The 25128-nt window shown below is 49.5% G+C and overlaps 1 long non-coding RNA gene across 1 annotated transcript; it reads left to right on the top strand.

The window, feature by feature from the left end:
- The first annotated feature begins 4053 nt into the window (after window positions 1-4053).
- Window positions 4054-10368, top strand: LOC146208754 (uncharacterized). The gene is made up of 3 exons (XR_014705453.1): window positions 4054-4216; window positions 5581-5706; window positions 10193-10368. It is a non-coding gene; the product is annotated as an uncharacterized LOC146208754 (long non-coding RNA).
- Window positions 10369-25128: the final 14760 nt, after the last annotated feature.

Genomic DNA, 25128 nt, shown 5'->3' with positions numbered 1-25128 from the left:
AAATGACTCGGCTATAACTGATGTAATGTAGTTTACTGTGTTATCTCCATGTCACAAACAGCGAGCGCCCTCTCTCGGCTGCGACACAGCGCAGTGTATGGACTCGCCGCCACCATCCGATAGCGCGAGCTGGGGCCCAGTCTCTCGGTCTGGCGTGACATCACACGGCCACGTGAAAATGGAGTGACGTCGCCGCTACGGCTCCTGTAAGGACTCACCGCCACCATCCGATGGCGCGAGCAGGTGCCCCGTCTCTCGGTCTGGCGTGACGTCACACGGTCACGTGAAAGGTCATGTATGGAGGCGCCATGACACGCCAAAGGCTCGAAGTGCTAGCAGTGTTGCAGAGGTAGAGAATGACGCGCGCCGTAATAGCCGTCGTCCACCACATAAGCGGTGGCGGGTGCAATGACGGCCTACAACAGATAAATATTTGCTGACAGGCTAGCCTCCGCCTCAAGCAGCGTTGACCTACCAGTCCCAGCTCCGTAAGGCCAGGAGTAGCCACCCTTCACCACCTCCCTCTCTGTCTAACTTTGTTGTGGCTGTAGGAAGAAGGAAAAGAAAATGCATGGGCCTTCTACTGGCTCTGTAGCTGAGCCACCTCCGCTGCCTCGTGCGGACAGAAGAGAAAATAGAAAAGAAAGAAAAGGAAGAGGGAGAGAAAGACGCGCGGCGCCACAACAGCCGTCGTCCACCACCGAAACGGTGGCGGGCGCTACGACGGCCCACAACAGACAAAAATTCCATGGCAGGCCAGCCGGCCGGTGCAATGACGGCCTACAGAAGACAAATATTCGAGCCCCCACCGCTAGCGGCGGTGACCTACCTGTCCCAGCCCCATCGGGAGTTGTTGTGGCTGTAGGAAGAAGGAAAATAAAATGCACGGGCCTGCTACTGGCTCTGTAGCTGAGCCATCTCCCCTGCCTGCTTATACTGATTGATTTACAGGAAGGGAAAGGCGCGGTAACTGTCTCACTTTTCTGTAGACACCTCAGCCACGTCGTAAGGGGAGGGAGGAAGGTGGGAGTGAAAGTGGAAAGAGAGAAAGAGGAGCCATAGTGGAGGGCTACGGAGCAATTTTGACCGCCTGGGGATCTTTAACGTGCGGTGACACCCCACAGCACACGGACGCTTCTTCGTTTCGCCTCCATCGAAAGGCAGCCGCCGAGGTAGGATTCGAACCCGTGTACTCCGGCACAGTAGTCGGGCGTCTTACCACTGCACCCCCCCCCCCCCGGCGGGGCCCACCTCCCCTGCCTCGTGCAGACAGAAGAGAAAATAGAGAAGAAACGGAAGGGAGAGAAAGACGCGCGCCGCAACAACAGCCGTCGACCACCGAAGAGGTGGCGGGTGCAATGACGGCCTACAACAGATAAAAATTCGGTGGCAGGCTAGCCCCCGCCGCAAACGGCGGTGACCTGCCTGTCCCAGCCCCATCCCCCATCAGTAGTTGTGGCTGTAGGAAGCAGGAAAAGAAAATGCATGGGCCTGCTACTGGCTCTGAAGCTGAGCCACCTCCGCTGCCTCGTGCAGACAGAAGAGAAAATAGAGAAGAAAAGGAAGAGGGAGAGAAAGACGCACGCCGCAACAACAGCCGTCGTCCACCACCGAAACGGTGGCGGGCGCAACGACGGCCCACAACAGACAAAAATTCCGTGGCAGGCCAGCCCCCGCCGCCAGCGGCGGCGACCCACCTGTCCCAGCAACAGCGCGCCTCTTATATACCGTCACTCAAAGTGGAAGCGCAGTGCCTCTAGCGGGAGAACCTCCGCCCGGCGTGACATGATCCGGGATCGCCCGACGGCACGACTTGGTAGCCCATCTCTCGTAGCTAGTATGACGTCACAGCGAGCGCGGCGCCTCTAGCGGGAAGCCGCCGGCCAGCGTGGCACGATCTGGGATCGCCCGAGGACTCGACTTGGTGGTAACAACTTTTATTGCCACGAAGTGAAAGGAATTATTTCGGGCTGGGGCGAGTCTAGGGTGGCCTCCAGTCGGGAGCGACCTCTTGGGCTCGCGTGACGAGGGCCAGTTGCGTAGTTTTCCTTGGGCTGGCCAACAGCTTGTCCCATTCCTCCGCTGAGGGAGCTGGCAAGAGTGTCTTTGGAGGGGGATTGCTGGCGCATTCCCACAGTATATGGTCTTGAGTGGCCTGCGTCCCGTCACCGCAGTGCCGGCATGCAGGGTTGAATTCTCCGTTTGTAATTAACGATAGTCGGTAGGGGCTAAGAATGGCCTTTGTTTGTAGGCGTCTGAGTGTCGTGGCTTGCGCCCGGTCGAGGTCGGGGTGAGGGGCGGGGTACGTGCATCTTAGCTCGCGATAAAAGTTTGTTACCTCCGCGTATGTGCGCGGTGCCTCCACAGGCGCGTCCGTTCCCGATAGATCTCCCGTCTCCCGGTTGGTTAAGCCTCGGGCTAGACGGTCGACCCCTTCGTTTCCGGAGTTACCCGCGTGAGCCGGAACCCATACGAGATTGATGTTGTGATTGAGAGATCGGTTGCGCAGAATTCGCGCCGCGAGTGCGCTTACAGAATTTTTGGCGAAATTTTGAACGGCGCTTTTTGAGTCGCTTAGAATAGTTTTGGTGTGGGGATCCGCGATGGCCAGTGCGATAGCTACTTCCTCTGCCTCGCATATGGAGCTAGCATGAAATGTTATAGCGTTAATGAAGGTTGACTTTGGAGTGGCCATACATGCCACGTATGCTCCGTTTTTGATGTGCTGAGCTGCATCCACGTACACTGCTTGTGGATCGTCCTCGTACTGTTTCTCAAGGGTCTGTGCCCTTGTCTTCCTGCGGGCATCATGTCTACCTGGTAGCATGTTTTTGGCTATTGGTTTAACAACTAGTCTACTAGTTATGTCAGCCGATAAATGGGATGTTGCGCACACCTCCTCAGTGGGGTGGATGTGGAGCTTGTCGAGAATTACGCGTCCCGCAAGGCTGCGTGACAGGCGGGTCACTTGCGCTGTCTTATGGGCTTCAATTAGTTCAGATAGTGTGTTAAAAATTCCTAACTGCAGTAGTCGATCTGAGTTAGCGTATACTGGTAAGCTAAGGGCCGCTTTGTATGCTGTTCTAATTATGCTATTAAGTGCATGTTCGTCCCTACGACGCAGATGATAGTACGGGCAAGCGTACATGATTCTGCTTATCATAAAGGCTTGGATAATCCTGCACAGGTCGGCTTCTCTCATACCCCTGCGACGTGTGGCAATGCGTCTCACCAGCCCACCTATCTGGTGCGCCGTGACGCGTAGCCGGCGTATAGCTTCTGTGTTCTGCGTATTATTCTGAATCAACATTCCGAGAACTCTGATCGTGGCTACCGGGGGTATCGGATGGTTGTCAATGTGTAACTGGATAGGTTCTCGAGAATCTGGCTTTACCTGTGAAGCTTGTTTGTTCCTTATAACTAATAGTTCTGATTTAGCCGGTGAACAGGTAAGGCCGTTTTCCTGCACATAAGACTGTACCGTGTCGATAGCTCGTTGTAATGAATCTGTAATATCTCCATCGGAGCCAGAATTGGTCCATATGGTGATGTCGTCGGCGTATCCCAGACGGCCACTGACGTCCGACGGACAACCGAACTCGGCCGCAACTCGGCGGCCGATTTCGGACGTCCGCCGGAATTCCGGCGTACGTACGAAAGCGGATGGTCGAATCCGTTCGCCCAGCGGACAGCCGCCGTACGTCCGCCACTGGATTTGCTTTTACACAGCTATGATATAGTTTGTAGTCGTCGTGCTCGTCTGAACTGCGTATAAATCAGTAATGCCGTCAAGTCTGCATTATATGATGCCAGAGCGAATCGATGCGATAGAAAGCGTTTCCATTAAACAGTTCTTTTTATTTTCCGCATGTTTCATCGTTGAATTCTTCCATCCAAAATTTTTGATTAAAAGTTAAATGACCATTAAACATCTTTCTATCATGATGCTTCGGTGAAATTTTAATCAGTGGCTGAATAGACGCAGCAAGCTGCAAGCTCAGAAAGAACGAAACCGAACCTATCCTCAAAAAAATCTGAAATGAGCCAATCCAATCCACCTGACAAGTTGAAGTTTAGTCATGGAAGATGGCTTCACGTTTCCGTGTTCTGCGTTTTCTGCGCAGTTACAAATACCTACGGCTGTAATGCACTGCTAGCATTGTTTTTGCTGTGGCTTGGTGCGGCTGGCACACTTTGTTCACCCGCTGATTCCAAAGTAAGTATTTCACCGAACTTTTGTTTCTTTAGTTGAACTTTTCGATGCACCGATAGTGGTGAGCTTTTGCGTAAGGAAACAGCTCTGTACAGCAGCCGAACGGTCGAGTGTTTTAGGCGAGACTGACAGGATGGCTCCGCGCCGACTAACTAAAGTGCAGCCTCAAGTCTGAGGGCCATCTTTTCGGCATTACTGGACGCTGCGCCAGTAAGCAGCGCAACTTCTCTGTCTCTGATAAAGGAGTGCCTGCCCGAGCTTTAAAGGAGTTAATTTGTTAACCATGCGCAACGTGCTGAGTTGTAAAAACTATACGAGAAAACTTTTGCACTCCTCGAGCCTATCGTGCGACATGCCTACACTTGTGAAAACGTCGCGAGTTTTTTTTTTTTTTTTTTTTTTAATGGACAGCCGCTGATCTTTCTCTCTCGAGCTTTACGGCAACTACAGTTTCTAGAAGGAACGGCTGTAGCTACTAAATAACTAAAGGTTTAGTACTCTCCTTCAGCTTTGACAAACTAGGACAGCACCTTGCGCATGTTGGTTATGCATGTGGGACCGAACCGCGCAGAACAACCGCACAAGGAGATGAGAGAGAAAAAAAAAGTCAGCACTTGTCTTTTTCTTGACCCGTTGTTCTGCGCTGTTCTGGCACGAATTTGACATACCGCCGCCGCGATACAGTTGGGCTGTGAGCTCTGGTGCCTGCAACGCCTTCTTTTATGCAAAACAGGCGTACTGGGAGGCCATGCAAGCCGCGGGCTCAAAAAAAAAAAAAAGAGTTGAGCAAAAGTGAGATGAAAACAAAATTGTTGTTGCTTTGACCTTACAGATATTCAAAGGCTCCTCAGAACTTCACTGCATTATTGACTGCGAGATAATGCCAAAGCTGCACTAGAGCCATGCAGCACCTTATAGTGCATGATACTGAGCTTATGTGTCGCACTGAAAGCTCTTACCATGTTCTTAGATTATCATATTAAAGTAGCTTTAAACCCATGCTTGTTAATACAGTGATAGCCATAAATTGAATCTAGGGCATCATGCTCACATACAAGGCTTCTGATAACCGCTGGTCACATGATGCGGGCTATAGCAGAAACCTGTATGTGGTCATCTTACAAGCATTTGTGCAATTGATGCTTTTAATGTGTTGTAAAAGATTTTGTGTTCTGTTTCTGTATGGGAATGCTTTCCTTATTGAAGGCTAACATTTGGCTTGCTACAGCAAAACCTCTACCTACTCATCCTAAAAACAGCACCGCAGTTGGTGCTTTTAATGTATTGTAAAAGTATTTGTGTTCTGCTTCTGTATGGCAATGCTTTTCTCGTTGAAGACTAGCATGAGGCTTCCAAAAATTTTTCAGATGCCATTTGCTGTAGCCGATTTCGTAGGCCAACAGGAAGCAGCACTTTGAACATGGAAAACTGTCATCCACGGGGAAAAAACAGCAACATCCCTTTGCATTCTCATTTCTTTGGTATGGCTAAAAGTGAGTATTGTATCATTATCTATATTATTAATATTGAATCATGATTGTCAGTGTTGAAGTTGTTTGAGCGTGATGATTTTAAACACACAGGACATCCCTTCGACATTAAGGTTTTAGCTTGTTTACATGTAGGATGTAGAACTGGTTTCAACAAACTTTATGCAGCAAATTCTTTTTACATTGTCCACCATGTTACTTTTTGTCATTGGACACAGTCATCCACTCTTAGCTTGAATGGGAATGTGTGGCATGCAGTTTGCAAAATAGCAATGCATCCGTCACAGCCATGCATCAAGGCTAAGTGGCTTGTGCGTAGAGGGACCAGCCGCTCCAGCTTCACGTCATCTGCCTCTTTGCTCCGGTGTGCAGACGTGCATTGAGGCAAAGTGGTTTATTTGTAGAGAAACCAGGAGCTTCTTTGTCACATCTGGCTGTTTGTTACGGTGTGCAGATGCGCATTGAGGCAAAATGGCTGATGTGTAGAGGGACCAGGAGCTGCTGCTTAACGTCCTTCGCCTCTTTACTACAGTGCACAGCCGTGCATTGATGCTAAGTGGCTTGTGCATGTAGGGTCCAGGAGCTGCAGCTTCACGTCTGCCTCTTCGCTCAGGTACGCAGGTGCGTATTGAGGCAAAATGGCTTATGCATAGAGGGACCAGGAGCAGCTGTGTGGCGTAGTGTGTATATTTGCTATGGTGCGTATCGAAGTACAATGGGGGGCTCATGTGTAAAGGTACCATGAGCTGCTGCGTCATGTCGTCTGCCTCTTTACTATGGTGCGCAGGCATGCATCAAGGCAAAGTGGCTTATGCATAGAAGGACCAGGAGCTGTTGCTTCACATCTGCTATGATGCGCAGCTGCGTATTGTGGGTGGTGGTGGAAAACATTGCCATCAGATACAAATACAGGAGGTTACTAGCTGACCCTGAGGGGGCCTGTCCTGACAAAAACAAGGGGTCCCTAGTTTGGGACCCCAGTGGTGGTAGAGGGACTAGAGGCTGGTACTTCACGCTGTCTGCCTCTTCGCTACGGTGTGCAGCTGCGATGGATGCAGTGGCATCTCAAAAAGTGGATGCCACGCACTCGCATGTTCAGCCTGAGTGGACGACTGTGTACCTGCTATAGCTTTGTTATTCATAGAATAAACCTAGGCCAAGTTGGATAAATTATAGCTCACCTCATATGTGGTCAGCAAAGAAAAGCCACTTCAGAAAATTTGATGCATTTACTGTCATAGGGTTCTTATTCGTATACATGGTACTGACAAGTCAGATTCTTCACCCTCAGAAATGCCAGAAAAATAACCAAGGGTGCGTCTGCAATAGTCTAGCTTGCTCTTTCTCTGCAGACTTGAGTCAGATGTGTGTTCCATTGCTGTGGGTGGGACAGGCGTGAATCTTTGATTTTAAGCTTGCAACAAGTATATTATTGTAGTTTAAAGGCAAAACGGTACTAATAATCATAGCCCCCCGTGGCCTTTATCCCCTTTTAATAGTGTTGCTAGACACTGAATTACTAGTTTACTCTGCACTGTTTCTGTCTAGTTAATGTGCGGAGATGTACATATATTTATATGACTTGGAGTTGTCGACTTTGTACTTAGAAACATTGTAGTGTTATCTGATGTGTTGCTTTCATTTCTTTAATGATTTCTGTAAGGGATCGGTGGGTATGCTAGGCACCATTATTAGTCTGCTCTTTTTTGGGTCACCTGTTCAATGCCCAGCTGCGGCCGTCTCCCACTTGCCCTTGGACAGGAGGCGGAGAGACGCGCACAGATAGGCAGCTACAGCAGCTACAGTGCTTAACGGAAACGTAGGCAGAGAGGGAAAGAAGTCCCCTCTTCCGAGGACTTTGCTGTCGCACTCGAAGACGCGGGGACAGGCAGTTTGTTCTCGTTGCTGTCTCATGTAGGGGGCTCATTTTTATTTAAGGAGCTTTACGAACAGTATACAACTAAGGGGTCCTTAGTACTAAGCGTACTAAGGGATCCTTAGTACGCTGACTGGACCCATCACCCGGAGGCAGCACAGCTTTGAAACGAGCACCTCTTTTGGAAGAACTGCTTATCGTTCAAAGAAAAAACACTGTCAGGTTGAAGGGTGTAAGGCCCTCTTCCTTGTTGGGGAGCCCATAAAAGTGACAATTATTCAGTGCAGGCGCGCTGAGTGGGGTCTCGTTGAGGATTCCAACCCTGGATGTTAACAATGGTGGGAGATAGCGGCGTTGAAAAAGGGCAAGTGTGTAACAGTGACGGTATGATGTGGGTTGGCTCTTCTGATGTGGTCCGCAATGGTGCTGACTCGGACGCCAATAATTGCAATAATTACCCTGTAAAAGGAGCCGCCAAGGATGCAAGCTTTGGGCAATGGTTGCGCACGTGGGACACCGTTTTGATGGGTTCTAATTATTTATTTTCTTTTTTTTTTTTTCCTAGGGGAGAGAGTTTGGCATGTGACCTAGTGAGCCAATCATTTCGAGGTCCATTCTCTAAATTCCGTTTGTTGTGAAACGAATTTGTTGTCCCTTTTGCATTGCTTGTATTAGGGAGAGGGTGAAGAACTTATGAAAGTGGAAAGACATGCCAAAATGTTTGTTAGCCAGTCATGTGTGAGTTCGTTGTCATCGGGGAGAAGAAATGTGGGCGAAGTCCCGAAGTTAATGAAACGGCCCCGCGGCCTGGAGAACTCGTTCTGAGCTAGATTTTGATCTCTTTACTCTTCGGCATAGATCATAGTCATTGTTTCACCTGTTGTAAATACGTACATTCATGTATAAAATTTTCAGTTCATCTTCCTCTCCGTGTGCAAGTTGTTGTGGCCAGATGCAGTAAATTCACTATTTTCATTTCTATATAATGTGCCTTTCTGAAGATGGTGAGCTCTTTTGTTCAATCCTGTAAGAAAGCTGCAAAGCGCTCCCAAATCTTCCACAAAACTGTGTGATATCTTTAATACTAACTGCGGCTTGGTGTCACTCAAAACATGTAATTGAGGTAGATTTCTTCCCCCCCCTCTTTTTGTTCGTTCAAATGAGGATCAGCGGACACTAACTCTTGCTTTTGTAATGCCCTAGGCCCCGCCTTAAGGTAGTACTCCAATGTCGATGCCATTTTTATAGCTATGGCTGTCCAACAGCACTAATGTCTTTTATACACTTCTTTTACTAATCTCTTACCCAAGTGGTGACTTATACTGCGGGGGCGAAAGTCTGGACAGTATGTCTGTAGATTTTGGACTAGAATCGCGATGTAAACAAATTGTGACCTTATTTCTCTTGCACACATGAAAGAACTAACGTTCAACTTTCACATCGACAAGTATGGTCCCTGGTCGATGTGAAAGTTATGTGCTTTGATTGCAGTTTGTGTAGTCCACACGCTTGTCCCCGATATTACATAGGGGCAAATTAGGCGCCTTTACAGGGGCAGTTTCTTTGGCGCCCACTACCTTCCCCATAAAAAAGCTACAGTGTTTCTTGTGAACAGCTGGCTGCATTTATAAATACCATTATTTTTTTTGTAATTTGTTGTGCATAGTTGAGAAATCCATGACATACATCCATGCTGCATGCTGCCGGTAATACATCAAGAGCTTGTGGTTATCAGCTTTTTGTGTTTTGTGTAACTATAAGCCTTGCTATTGTAATGTCACATATAGCGCTGTGGGTAAACAAATAACTTTATTTTTAACTCTTGTAGAAGCATGAACACTGCGCAATCACTGCGGCGGGCTATGCTTCCACATTGGGCTTTAGCCACATGTCAAATGTCTATCTTTATTCTGCTGCAGCAGCTTGCATGTTATCAGATAAGTTAATTCGTCGCAGCTGCTCTAAGGAGACGCTTTCTAGACGCTTGTAGCCTAGATGTTGATGTCGATATACCCCCGACACGCCCAGGGAATGTCTTCAGTAGAGGGTACATGGAAACCAGCGAAATGTGCAGTTTACAGAACAAAAAGGTAACAATTTTAAATGATGTTATTATTGATCACTTCTTTTCAGAGCAGGAACAATGACTAGAAATCTGCCTGTTAAACCGCTCAAAATGCAGGTTTCTGCCGCCAATGCGTACCTGTGTAATACTGCAATGCTCTGGCTGTGCTTTATGTTCATATACAGCATCCTTTATGCTTAATATCTCTGCATGTGCACTCCATGTCTTCGGCATTGCTGAGGGCGCATAGCAGCAAGCATAACATGCCATGTTTGTTCAGAGTGGCATGTTCAAAGAGACGACATAAAAACATTAAAATACTGAATGCCAGGTTCTGGTCAAACTACGTTTGTATCTTTTGTTATTCTGCATGGGTTTTGCTGCAGTTATATGACCTTTCTATATAGTATGTGACAGTTCTGAATGGAGATGCATGCGTACAGTGCCATCTGGAAAAAGCAATTGAGAGAAACTGGCAGTTGCCCTTGGAGATGTGTAATCAAAGTTCAGCACAGATAACTTGAATTTCATTTTCCCTTCTATTGCAGGAGGAGCCCAGCCTGCTCTTTCCATCTTAGGCCTGAAAGACTAGCAACAGCTGATCGAGCAAATGCACAGGATAGTAACTGCTCCTGGAATCCCGGCCTGCGGAGGCCGCCCACACAGAACTCGATCATCTCGCTAATTCCGAAATATTAGGTTTCAATAAATACCTTTTCCTCCACCACCTCCCCAAGGGAAGAGCTGTCACGGCCAAGGATAATTAAAAAAATTATTCAAGTAGATTCTTAATACTCCAGTTGGCCTGCATTTTACCATGCCATTCCTTAACATCGATATTTTTTTTAGTGTAGACTATTTATTCATGCAGTTTTTGCAATAAAGGCAAAAAAAATGCTTTTTTTACAACCTTGCATGCTGGTATGCCTATGCACTTAGCATGTTTTCAGGAATGGTGCATTTGTGTAAAGCTCAGCTAGCATATGTGCCTCTTTGATGGAAGTTTTATTTGCACACTACTGTTCAGTGCTTTGTGTGTGAAAGTAAAGCAGACAACAGGAAACTTGAACCTGTTGCATATTCTATTGTCTGCTTTACTCTCACGACAAAGGCATTGAGCACTAGTATGTGACTGAAATTTCCATGGCACATGCTTGCTGAGCTTTACACGAATGTTATTGGCAAGTTTTTACACTAATAGCGGGCCCTGCAAGCATGTTCCGGGAAATGTCCGCCTCCGGCTGCCCGTCGGACGTCCGTGGGACGCGATCCGGATCCACGAACGATAGTCCGACGGACGTCCGCTGTACGTATATCGAACATAACCGGACTTCCGTCGGATGTCCGAAGGTCCGAGAACGGACGTCCGTCGGTCGACCGTCGGACGTCTATGGCCGTCTGGGATATGGAATGATGTATGTGTGGGATATCATCTAACAGACGCGGGAGGCCGCTCATAACGATGTTGAAGAGAAAAGGTGAAAGTACGGCGCCTTGCGGTGTTCCTCTCGTCCCTAGTGTAATTTTGTCGCTAACTTTGTCAACGAAATGGAGCGTAGCCGTACGCGCATTCAGAAAGGCAGCGATGTAGTCGTATGTCCGTTTGCCTACGTGTAACTGTGAGAGGTGATTGAGGATGGAAGCGTGTGACACATTGTCGAAGGCCTTACTCACATCGAGTCCCAGGATGGTTCGCGTGGCTCTTATGCGATTTGTATCTAGAATGTCTTGTTGAATTTGCCACATAATGTCCTGAGTCGAAAGACCTGCTCGAAACCCAATCATGGACGGGGGAAACGTGCCTTCCGCATCGGTGTGCATAAGGAGCCTGTTTAAGACAACGTGTTCCATTACCTTCCCGAGACATGACGTTAGCGAGATTGGGCGGAGGTTCCCCATCTCGAGTCTTTTGCCCGGTTTAGGTATGAAAATAATTTTAGCGTGCTTCCATTCCTCAGGGACGCTGCCCTCTGTCCAGTACCTGTTGAAGAGGTCCGTAAGAGCCTCTACTGACTGGTCTTCTAAATTGCGCAACATCTTATTGGTGATGCAATCTTCCCCCGGTGCCGAGGTGGTGTTAATTTTGTTAACAGCAGCCCTAATCTCTGCTACGGTAAAGACGCTATCCATGCGAGGATTATCCAATCCTGAGTACCCATCTGGCGTGGGTATATCCTGGGAGGTGTTAATGTATTTATCTTTTAAAGTGGTCATGAGCTCTTCGTCGGTGCCTTGGAAAGATTGCGAGATCCTATGTAGGTTCTTGTGGGAATCTGCCTTAGTTCTCGTAGGGTCCAGTAAATGTCTAAGTAAAAACCACGTGTTCTTGTTGCCCAGTTGCCCATTAAGGCGGTCGCAAGTCTGATGCCACTGTTCTCGGCTAAGTTCCCACGAGTAAGCCTCGATTTCCTTTTCAAGCCGGGTTAGCCGAATTTTTAAACGTCGGTTATGCTTATTTTTACGCCATCGAGCATGGATACTTCCTTGTGCTTCAATCATGTGCACTAGCTTAGCGTCCGGACTGGGGCTGCTGTCCTCAAGGGCAACAGTTTTTGAAGTGTTTGCGGCGTCTTGCAACAGACGCTCCGTCCATTGTCTTAAATCTACTATACTTTCCGCTGGCCTTTGCGAGCGGACATATCTAAAGGCGTCCCAGTTCGTGTGCTTCACTTCCTGGCGACGCATTTTGCAATGCGTAGCTCGGAAAGTGGTACATAGTACATAGTGGTCGCTTCCTATGTTTGTATTTAGGTTTTCCCATCTCGCATCGGGGATATTTCTGGCAAAGGTAAGGTCAGGGCACGTATCCCTGGTTACACTGTTACCAATGCGCGTAGGTTTATCAGGGTCGACGAGTAAGGTATGCCCTAGCGCCTGGGCTGTCTCCCATAATTTAGTTCCCTTTCTACTGTTAACTGAGTAGCCCCATTCTGCATGGGGTGCGTTAAAGTCTCCAACAGTCAGCAACATTCCATTATGAGCGGCTACATGCGCCTTACGGAAGAGTGTGGCTATTTTCGTGCTGTTGTCTTTAGGTGGACTATATACGTTTAGAATGTAAAGGGGAGATTCTGTTCGTTTGTTCGGCAGGATTTGTATAAATGTATGAGAGACCTCCGGTATTTCCAAATCTAATTGGTTTGCAGTTAGATTACGGTGTACAAGTGTAGCTGTGATCGGCCGGCACTCAGCCGACACTTTCTCATTGTATGCTGTATACCCTGCAAGCTTTACTTCTGTATTCGTCTCTTGAAGTGCTATGACTACCGGCCTGTTTGTTTGGGCCAAAACTGCATATTCCAGAGCCTTGCGCTTGGCTCGGAATCCCCTGCAGTTCCATTGCCACACTATAACAGGTGTACTAGCCATCGCGTATCGGGTAAGGTTCCGCTCGCGCGGGTTGCAAAACGCTGGGTCGGAGAATGCTGCTGGGGGACGGACGCGCCGAAGCACCGTCAGCTGGGCGTGAGAATGCTGTGTTGGCGGGAGGCAAAGAGCCTGCATTTGGCGTTGGAGATATCAGATTGCTAGGGGATGCTAGTGCGTTAACCCTGGTTGTAAGCGTGTCGAGTTTAGCTAGGACAGTTTCGAAAGTAGTCGGAAACTTTTCCATTGTGTCAGTTACTTTGTTAAGCTGTGGTATTAATTTCTGGATAGTTTCCTCCACCTTGGCTAGTCTTTGGTCTATTTTTGCAAATCTCTCTTCATAATTACTCTCTAAGTCATCTGTATCTGGCCGAGGTACCGAAGGTGCCTTTCGTTTGTTACGGCGGTTTTGATCTGGTAGCCCATCTCTCGCAGCTGGTATGACGTCATAGGTCACCATGGTTGACGCTTAAAGGTCAAACATGGCACGGTCTGGGATTACGCGAAAGGCCGTTCATGGCCGTAATATTACTTTCGCAATAAAAGAAATTTAAGAAAGACACATGTGCAGTATACTCGGATGTGATAATATCTATCGGATGTCGATGCAAACACAGTCACTCTTCGTGAGGTCCTGGGGTTTAGAGATACTAGTAGTCGGGTGAATGAATGTGCGGTGGATCTAGCAAAAAGTGATTGAAAGATTGGTGGCTTAAAAACAGAAAGGTGACATAACGTTAGTGATGTAGAAGTAAAAATTCAATAAATGGAATGGTATGGTATGGTATAGTTAACCGATCTGAAGCAATATTCAGGATATAGGAAAAATTGAGCATGATAGCAACTGGTACCACCCCGTTTCAAAGGGGGCGCCCATTTGTCATAAAGTCACTCGATGACTACCAACGCCTCCTTCACGGACCGTCTGCCAGAAATGGGGTGCATAACAGCTGGACAGAACTTACTGCAGTGGTGAGCATCACCGAGAACGAAATATTAAGGACAAGTACGGGTCGGAGCCATGTTAGCATGGCTGCACCGAAAAACTAATGAGACACAGGCGACATGGTCGCGCTACCGCCACATGTCGCGAGAATATCATAATCCCTCCCCTCCCCCGCAACATATGCCCAGAATACCACTAGGAGAAGTAAAAATAGAGCAGAAGCACTGGTTAAAAGAGAAAAAAGAGCACAATTTAGGTCGCCTACGTAGACGCTGCAAGCTGCCGATGGAGGGCGACATTTGCCGCGGTAGCCGATGGTCGCGGTGCACCAATCGTATCCGCCACCACCCGAGGTAGAAACATAGACACGTCTGAATAGGTTGCAATGACACTCGCTTGCATCAGAACCAAGGCTAGCTTGATCGTTAACAATAGCGAAAATGCTACCTAGAATATCGGGACAGGCAGGGTTTCGCAGAAAACCACCCGCATTCTGTCCATAGCTGAAATCGATCGGAAAATCATTCTAATTTGGGTCCCAGCACACACGTCGTCCCCGGCAACGAGCCGGTCAACGCTTTAGCCCGAGATCCCTACTTCCGCTCAAATGCGGAGCCGTCCGACTTACAGGAGATAGGCGAACGTTTGCAAACCTATAAAGAAATTGTCGAAAAGAATAGATTAGGGAGACGTCTGATGCCGCTATCAGATCATAGCTTAAACAATACTGGCAGTAACCTGGCGGCGATTACAAGCCGAAAATTTCCCAAACTCGGTCTGGTTGTTTCACACTGATAGATTAGAGAAAAGATAATAAATGTAAAAGTTGCGAAGCGAGGGGAACCCTAGACCACATAATCTAGGAATGTATTAGATCTTCGGACGCTAGGGACTACATTAAAAGCAGGGAAGCCTGGAAGACCCTGCTGCGAAGCGAGGTCCCTGAGATACTTAGCCTTCTCTTTCCTGTAAACCCAATTTAAACGCCACTGATGCCTGCTGTACTGCGCCTGCTTCGATCTGTATGCTGCGTGGCGCGGCATTCACACGCCGCACGGACGCCTAGATTGGCATGGTCAGCTTTACATACGGATTAATCACTTGGTGATGTCATGACTATTCGTGATGGTACATCGTGCGCCCGTTGTCGAACACTCAGTGTTCCGTTGAACGCATCAAAGTTTACTGGCGTTCTATAATTGGTTTGGTTTGTGGGGTTCAGCGTCCCAAAGCGACTCTGACTATGAGGGACGCCGTAGTGGAGGACTCCAGGAATTTCGACCACCTGGGGTTCATTAACGTGCTCTGACATCGCACAGCACACGCGCGCACCTTGCTTTTCGCCTCCATTGAAAAGCGGCCACCGAGGCCGGAATTCGATCCCGCATCTTGGGAACAGTAGTCGAGCGCCGTAACCTCTACACCACCCCGGCGGGGTAAGTGTCTGTCGCTCGCAGAGTCCCGCTACTGTCATCTTCGCGGTAGACAAGGAGAATTATAATGCGTTTCACGATACCGGGCATGGCGCAGTTGGTTGAAGCGCTCGGATGCCTAGATCGAAAGCTAGGAAGGGTCAGCTTCGCATATGCGTGAATGACGTTACAGTCATCCCTGTAATCATAATCGCTGTCACTGTCACTAACTACCACTATCATTATCGATCCCTATCTATCACTGACTAAAGTTCGTCACTGGCAGCTTTAAAAGTAAACAGCGGCGATGGCTTCCGTTACAACCACATAGGCATGGCATTAGACAAGGAGAAACTGCCCGGCGTGGCTGTCAGGATGATTTTTGACCGTAGGCAGTAAGAGCAATTGAAGGCTTTCTCCTTAAAACCTAACTTGACAGTAAAATGGAGGTTGTGCATAGACTGCAACGTATATATCTAAGGTTTCTACGTCGACTCGCGCTTCTTTCTGCCCCTTCGCGAGCGGGAAAAAGACTCGTCACGTATCATGAACATCACTGTCAACCGGCAGTAACCTAACGCTAAAAAAATTTGGAGGACGCTTAAGCTTCACCTTCAAGAGTGGAACGCGATAGCGTTATTACACCTCGTTCGCGCAAGGCCCTGCAATACAACACCCGTCGACCTGCCAAGGAGTGTAAGACAATGCGCTACGGCGCAGCATTCACTGATGAGGCGCCACGCGTTGGACTTTTAACTCACGAATCACGCGGTGAGCGCCGAGCAACGCAGCGTTCGGCGCGGCAACGAAACGTGCGCCTGAGCAAGCGGAACGAACCAAAGAACTCGGTGTCTCGGAGGGAGAAAGCCGGGCAGCGACGCGCCGTGAAGGCGGACGCGATCATGGGGCTGACGCCTTGATGGGATCGTCCTCTATCTCGCTTGGGAGCACCACGCAGCAGCATGATTCCTCGGAAGCAGCTCGGCACACATCTCAGGGGACGCTTTCCCAGCAGAAGCGCTACGGCGCAGCGATCACGTCAGAGACGTCCGGCATCAGACGCTGCACCTAGAAATCGCGCTGTGAGCGGAAAGAGGAGCCGCGTCGCCTAAACACCACTGTTCGAGTGACGCACGCTGGATGTTGGAAGGGGAGAGAGCAAGAAAACTTATTAAACGCAAGTGTATTGGGGCATCCTCGCACCGGTACCCGCGCGGCCCGAAGGGGAGAAGCGGGTGAGCGAAGATAGTGATCTAAAGAAAGTGTGTGTAGTGGTTATTTATTGTATGTACAAAAGGAAAGAAAAGATGTTTGCCAGCCCCGGTATCTGCTATCTTATATCTGAAGCACCTGAACTGGGGCGGCGGAAATAAAGGGATAGCGAGGAGAAGGTAGAGGAAATCAAAGAGGTGAGTGATAGGGAGAAAGAAAAGAGTAGGTAAAAATAAAAGAAATATATACACTATGGTACAGTATACAGTAGTTTGCATGAGGCCCACCCGCAAATGTCTTAGGTCACTGAGTACTCGGCACGTCGGGCGGGCCTCCGCAATAGCTCCACGTCCAGGCAACTTTTCACTACGCACGCACTTGCACACTGTACAAAACACTGACGGCTGTCGTGGGCGATCAGCCGTTATTGTGGGAAATAGCACACGTGGAGCGTTCAGTCCCAGCGCGCACTATCTGGCGAGGTGAAATAGGCGGGTCATCAAGCCCGCCTGTTCGATGTACTCACACAAGCTCACGTGAGCTCGCTCGCGGGCGCGCGAACAGCCCGGCGGCCACAGGAGCACAGCTACGCTGTCCGGGATTACCCCCTGCGCTCTGTAAGCCGCCAGCAACTCACGTCGTGGTTCGGCTAGCGCGGTGCAGCGCAGTAGAAGATGTTCGAGAGTTTCTACCTCGCCACAGCCGTCACACACGTCACTATTGGCAAGTCCGTGGCGCATCCGTCGTTCCCCAGGCCACACACATCCAATGCGTGCACGGAGGATCATCGCGCGTTGCAGCCGAGTCAGCGAGCGGCCGCTGACACTGTGAATGCGCTCACCTCAGAAAGGAAGGACGCTTGATTCTACAACCCGTGAGGGTGCACGGCGAAACGTCAGGGGCGAGTGGCGCGCCACGTGTCGGGGCAGCGCCGCACATTGCGAGGGGTTCTTCTGTGTTTGCCGCAAGATGGCTCTGCATGTGCGCAGAGCGCAGAAGAAATGTAGCGGAAACGTACTTCGCTACTCGTGTAACGTTGTCACAGCGCGCACTATCTGGCGAGGTGAAATAGGCGGGTCATCAGGCCTGCCTGTTCGATGTACTCACACAGGCTCACGTCAGCTCGCTCGCGGACGCGCGCACAGCCCAGCGGCCACAGGAGCACAGCTACGCTGTCCGGGATTACCCCCTGCGCTCTGTAAGCCGCCAGCAACTCACGTCATGGTTCGGCTAGCGCGGTGAAGCGCAGTAGAAGATGCTCGAGAGTTTCTACCGCGCCACAGCCGTCACACACGTCAGCGCATCCGTCATTCCCCAGGCCACGCACATCCAATGCGTGCACGGAGAATCATTGCGCGTTGCAGCCGAGTCAGCGAACGGCCGCTGACACTGTGAATGCGCTCACCTCTTGCGATGCGTGGGTCAGGGTGCTGCGTCCGGAGGCTATTTCCCACAATAACGGCCGATCGCCCACGACAGCCGTCAGTGTTTTGTACAGGTGGCCAGTGCGTGCGTTGTGAACAGTTGCCTGGACGCAGAGCTATTGCGGAGGCCCGCCCGATGTGCCGAATGCTCAGTGACTTAAGACATTTGCGGGCGGGCCTCAAGCAAACTACTGTATACTGTACCATAGTGTATATATTTCTTTTATTTTTACTATACCCTTTTCTTTCTCCCTATCACTCACCTCTTTGATTTTCCTCTACCTTCTCCTCGCTATCCCTTTATTTCCGCCGCCCCAGTTCAGGTGCTTCAGATATAAGATAGCAGATACCGGGGCTGGCAAACATCTTTTCTTTCCTTTTGTACATACAATAAATAACCACTACAACAACTCGTGTAACTGCGACTTCTGTAACATGCTCATAATTGCCGATATACACCGCAGTATAACGTTCTACGGCACGTTTCTAAGGCAACACCGCATTCACAAGAAGCGCTTTTGTACCGCTTTCAAGCATCGAACTCGTGGCTGAGTGGTCCGGAGACCCTGGTTCGATTCCCACCCTGCCCATCTTGGAAGTTGCTTTTTAACGCGATAGCGTTAAGGAGTCGTGTCGCAGAAAAGCCGGTGTCGGCTGCGTCGGCGGCGTTGGCCGTGAGCGATAAATCCCGGCATGCACTTCATAAATAAAAAGCAACTTCCAAGATGGGCTGGGTGGGAATCGAACCAAGGTCTCCGGAGTGTGAGACGGAGACGCTACCACTCAGGCACGAGTTCGATGCTTGAAAGTGGTACAAAAGCGCTTCTAGTGAATGCGGTGTTGCCTTAGAAACGTGCTGTAGAACATAAATACTGCGGTGTATATCGGTAATTATGAGCATGTTACTTACAGAAGTCGCAGTTACACGAGTAGTGAAGTACGTTTCCGCTACATTTCTTCTGCGCTCTGCGCACATGCAGAGCCATCTTGCGGCAAACACAGAAGAACCCCTCCTCGCAATGTGTGGCGCTGCCCCGACACGTGGCGCGCCACTCGCCCCTGACGCTATCGCGTTCCACTCGAAGGCGAAGCTTAAGCGTCCTCCAAATTTTTATTTATGAAGTGCATGCCGGGATTTATCGCTCACGGCCAACGCCGCCGATGCCGACGACACCGGCTTTTCTGCGACACGAGCTCCTTAACGCTGTCGCGTTAAAAAATGGCAGTGGTTTAGCTCCGGTTAAACATAGTTGAGTTGCGAAAGCTACAGCTGCATGGCTACGCTTAAGTTAGGCTACGCAGCGGTCATGCTCTCCTTCTCCATAGTTGGTCGATTCTGGGGCTTTGATTTGAAAACAGCAGGGGCAGTGTCCTTTTCGAGGTGCGTGCCGGAGCTGTGCGCACACTCGTGTACCGCCGGCGCTTCGATGCTTCCGCCGAGGCACAAGCCGTCACCTGCAGAGTCTGCGGGAAACATGAGGAGCTCCTCGAGTCCTCAAACATTTGGTGCTCCCCTGTGACGGGTTGTCTCCTCGACACGCAGATGGCGCCCCCCTATTGCGCGCATTGGGATTCAAGGCGGGCGACGAAAGCGACAACGAAACGAACACTATCGCAAGTCGCAGTGTTTCCATCGCGAAGGCTCGGCTACAACAGTGCTGGCAGAGACGGCGCCATTCAGCTGACCGTTTAATAGTCAAGTTTTACAGGGGGGATGAAGCGAAGCAATTGTTTAAATCAGGTGTGCAGAGGTGTGTTCCAATTCTTGCACATTGACAACGATCATTGCTCCTCGGGCTTCCGGTGGGTATTTGTTTTTCCGCGTAGTTTTTCTACGCTAGCAGATCATGGTATGAATGGTTATTTGTTTTCTCGGTCATTTGAAATTATTGCTGAAGTTGCCTAAGGCGAGTCAAAACGTGTACCGCTGCGCGTGGCAGCAGAAACGTTTAGTTTCGGGCATCAATGTCTTGCCTTCACTGAGAAAACAATTTGACAGCTCTCCACTTTCAGACGAACATTCCTTGCTCAGGGTATATGTACTGATCTGCGAAGAAACCAGTATATTTTCAATCCCGCCAGATATCAGACTTTTTTAACTTCACAAATGAACTTTAACTAGCCCACGTCCTTCGGCTGCAACTCACGGAACTCTCCAACTCCATATATGAAACCTTGCTCGATGAAACGCATTTTGGATACACAAGAAGGACCACTCACTTCTTTACGCATTGTTTAACCAAGCTTACTTCAGCTAATCTTTCGGGTATGAATGAAAAGCCAACGGCGGGTTCGGTCCCGTATACAGAGCACTAACAGACCACATCAATACCTTAACTAAGGCAACAACAGCGACGATGCATGATTAAAGTGTGTGATGCCAGCACACGTAAAAAAGCAAAAGTGCAGAGAAAACCGCGACTTTTAGCTTGCAAAACGCGCAAATTCAATCCAACACTGGCTTCTCCGCAGCATTAAGCGGAGTAACGTGATACAACTTGCTCCCCTAGGTCGACGCTAGCGCCGCCCGCTGCAGTGTTGGAGCTCGCGCCCACCCCTTCTCCGCACGACCTACGGAGAGAGTGATGCTATAGTGATGCCACGGCCGCTCGATGGAAGAGCCCAGTGCGCGCTTCCATCGAGAGGCCGTGGTGATGCGCAGCTAGCTCCGGCTCTGGTTATGACGTCATTTCTCCGGCACCGACGCTCCGCGCGGCGAAGTCCGGCCGCGGACGGCAGCTCTAACACACCAGCTGCTTCGCCCCGCCGGTGTGGTGCAGTGTTAATTCTTTTTAGACTCATACGGGATTAGATTCCTGCCAATTGAAAATAATGATGGGATTCCACTTGATACGGTTATGCTAATATAGGCCTGCACAGTCTATGGCGGTCCAGAATGGCGGGTTTTCACTGTGACCCTGACGCCCGCCCTGCAAGGCTCCACTTTCGCGAGAGTATACATGCATTGGTTGAAATGCACAAATTGAAGACCACTGTGCCAGACTGGATTTCAAGAGTCGAACCACTATGCGAGCTGAAGGAATTTTAACTTGACAAAGGCAACTCGTATGAGAATGCCGGCTTCTGTATTAACAGTGTCATGCTTGTGGTAACCGCTCTGCTGTGAGCATTCTGTTTGTAGCGCGTTTTTGGTGGTTTTGTTTTGTGTTGGGGATGACCGGCAATAAAGAAAAAAAAAGCCGGTGTGGTGCAGTGGTAAGACGCCCGACTACTGTGCCGGAGTACCCGGGTTCGAACCCGACCTCGGCGGCTGCGTTTCGATGGAGGCGAAACGAAGAGGCGTCCGTGTGCTGTGCGATGTCAGCGTTATTGTTGTCGTGGCTGTAGGATTTGGATTGGAAAACAGCTATTAATTGTCAGCAATGAGCGATTTGTGGGCGCTATACTTAGATGGCCTTAAGTCCGTTGCTCTCGGCGACCTTTTGAGCCCACTCAGTAGCCCGAACTTGCGTTAACGGGTCTGAGCTGGCCAGTATAGCCTCCCACCGCTCTAAAGACGGGACTGGTAGTAGGTCCGCTGGTGGCGGCGCTTTTTTACACCTCCATAATATATGTTAATATATGTGTTAGAAAAACTGGCCACCTTGTATACGCAGTGCCTGGTGTCATCGACGGTACCGGAACCATGGAAGAATGCAAACATTATCCTCATTCATAAGAAAGGGGACTCTAAGGACCTTAAAAATTAGACCAATCAGCTTACTGTCTGTTACGTATAAGGTATTTACTAAGGTAATCGCTAATAGAATCAGGACAACCTTGGACAATCAAGCAAATGATCAAGCAGGGTTTCGGAAACGGTACTCTATTATGGATCATATCCATACCATCAATCAGGTGATAGAAAAATTCTCGGAATATAACCAGCCCTTATACATAGCATTCATTTGGTTACGAAAAAGCATTTGATTCAGTTGAAACCTCGGCGGTGATGCAGGCATTGCGAAGTCAGGGGGTAGACGAGCCGTATGTGAAAGTGCTGGAAGATATATACAGTGGCTGCACAGCAACCATAGTTCTGCATAAAGAAAGTAACAAAATTCCCATAAAGAAAGGTGTTAGGCAAGGAGACACAATCTCCCCAGTACTATTCACAGCTTGCTTAGAGGAAGTATTCAGAGACTTCGAATGGGAGCAGTTAGGGATAAGGGTAGATGGAGAATACCTCAGTAATCTGCGATTGCCTTGCTAAGCAACTCGGGAGATGAACTACAAATAATCATTGATGGCCTAGACAGGAAAAGTATAAAGGTAGGCTTGAAAATCAATATGCAGAAGCCTAAGGTAATGTTCAACAGCCTCATGAAGGAACAGCAGTTTACATTAGGTAACGAAGTACTGGAAGTAGTAGGCGAATATGTCTACTTAGGACAGGTAGTAACCGCAGATACGGACCATGAAGAGGAAATAACAAGAAGAATAAGATTGGGATGGAGCGCATTTGGCAAGCACTCGCAGATTATGTCTAGCAGCTTACCGGTATCGCTAAAGAGGAAAGTATATAACAGTTGCATCTTACCTGTACTCACCTATGGCGCTGAAACGTGGAGGCTAACCAAGAGTTGAGGACAACCCAGAGGGCTATGGAACGAAAAATGGTAGGGGTAACATTAAGAGATAGGAAGCGTGTAGAGTGGGTCAGAGAAATAACTCAAGTTACCGACATTCGAGTGGAAATTAAGAAGAAATGGACATGCATGGGCAGGACATGTAGTGCGAAGAGAGGATAACCGATGGTCGCTTAGGGTAACAAACTGGATTCCAAGGGAAGGAAAGCGTAGCAGGGTGCGGCAGAAAGTTAGGTGGGCGGATGAGATTAAGAAGTTCGCAGGGGTCAAGTGGATGCAGCTAGCACAGAACTGGGTTAAGTGGAGAAATATGGGAGAGGCCTTCGCCCTGCAGTGGGTATAGTCAGGCTGATGATGATGATGATGATGATGATGACTATATGATCGTATCCTTCCTATTTCGCCGCAGTGTTTACAATTTGGATTCTATTGTGCATGGGTACATGTTCGCTAATTTAGAAGGGCTGAAGAAGGCACGCGTCTGAAGCCGACGCCAGAAATTACTTCCTGCCTTTTGTCGTTTCTTGTCTGGTGGAGGATATATCCGCCTTTCTAGTTTATAGTGATTATAGCGTAGTCATGAAATGAGATAAGTGCATCTCTCGAGAAATTGGGGGAATTAACCTGGTTCACTGCTTGGCTGATATAACCTCGCGAGCTATACTGTGAGCCAACTCGTTTCCTTTGTTCCCCGAGTGTGCCGGCACCCATATTAATTCCACCTCTTTCTGGTTCCAGTCTTTATATCTTAAAATTCGCTCTGTCTCTTTGGAGATCATGCCCCTCGCAAAATTGTTTATAGCAGATTTGGAGTCGCTAATTATGGTAACCGCTTTGGTGCTGACCATCGCCATGGCTATAGCCGCCTCCCCTGCTGTCCATGAGTAGTTGGTAGGAAGAAATGAAAATGCACGGGCCTGCTACTGGCTCTGTAGCTGAGCCACCTCCGCTGCCTCGTGCGGACAGAAGAGAATAATTGGTTCACAGGAAGGGAAAGGCGCGGTAACTGTCTCGCTTGTTAAAACTGATTGATTGATTTATAGGAAGGGAAAGGCGCGGTAACTGCCTCACTTGTTTTCTGTGGACACCTCAACCACCGTAAAGGAAGGGAGTAAGGTGGGAGTGAAAGTGGAAAGAGAGAAAGAGGAGCCGTAGTGAAGGGCTACGGAGTAATTTCGACCACCTGGGGATCTTTAACGTGCGCTGACATCGCACAGCACACGACGCCTCTTCGTTTCGCCTCCATCGAAACGCAGCCGCCGAGGTCGGGTTCGAACCCGGGTACTCCGGTACAGTAGCCGGGCGTCTTACCACTGCACCACCGCGGATACCTGAACCGCGCCGTAAGGGAAGGGAGGAAGGTGGGAGTAAAGTGGAAAGGGAAAGAGGAGCCGTAGGGGAGGGCTACAGAGTAATTTCGACCACCTGGGGATCTTTAACGTGCGCTGACAACGGGGGGGGGGGGGGGGGGAGGACGGCGAGGTGATGAAGTGTGGCAGTTCCTGGCCCTACGGGGCTGGGACGCGCTTAATTGTGGCGGGGGCTAGCCAGCCACTGATTTTTATCTGTTGTAGGCCGTCATTGCACCCGCCACCGCCGAAGCGGTGACGAAGGACGGCTGTTGTGGCGGCGAGCGTCTTTCTCTCCCTCCTCTTTTTTTCTTGTCTATTTTCTCCTCGAAATGGGGGTGCACAACAATTGGAACTAGCGGAGGCTGTGCGCATGGCGCAACTAGAAAGATTGAGCAGAACCACCACGGGCAGAACCATCCTCGGCTGGGTGGGACTGCAGTCAGATAGAGGAACAAGCCACGAAGTGGACATTCCACGAAAGTGTCGCGAATATATAATAGTGCCCTCCCTACCTAAAAACATGCACCCTACGTACAACAAGGAGAGGAGACAAAAAGGTCCGAGACTCTCGCAAAAAAAGCGGGGAAAATGAAGCCGGGGGAGGTCGCCTACGTGGACGCGGCTAGCGGGAAGTCGGGGGCGGCGGTGGCTGCGGTCGTCAACGGCCGTGGCGTACCCGCCGCCGCCGCGTCCGTTAGAAGCCGAAATGTAGACACGGCTGAAGAAGTTGCAATAGCGCTTGCTTGCGTTGGAACGGAAGCGCGCAGGCCTGTCGGCGACGTGACGTCACTTGTATTTTGCGCATGCGCAGAACTGGCGGCTCCCGCACACGCGAAACTCGACTCTGACCCGCGAGCTTTTCGCTGCAAAACCTGTTTGAGCTGTCGCGGCGGTTCGAGTGGCGTAGTTCCAAACTCCGTCTCAATCCACCCATCGCCACCCCAGCAAGTGCTACACCTTTCATGATCTCTCCGGGCACGCAGGATCACATATACCAGAAGCCCCTACTACGCAACATGGGCGCTTGCCTTTATCAGGGAAGGCGGAAAGTTAGAGCCAGCTATATTACACCAAAAATTACCGCAACCGCTCTGATATCCTCTGTGTCGACGCGGTAGGGAATTCTAAAGTAGGATTTTTCACTGCAGTCGCTGCCTACGAAGATGGCAGAGTGGGGGCCGCC

Source organism: Amblyomma maculatum, chromosome 1 (genome assembly GCF_055883805.1).
Source record: "Amblyomma maculatum isolate TAMU_Amacu chromosome 1, ASM5588380v1, whole genome shotgun sequence".
NCBI lineage: Eukaryota > Metazoa > Arthropoda > Arachnida > Ixodida > Ixodidae > Amblyomma > Amblyomma maculatum.
Note: the sequence above shows the minus strand (reverse complement) of the source record. Positions and strands in the feature narration are given on the sequence as shown.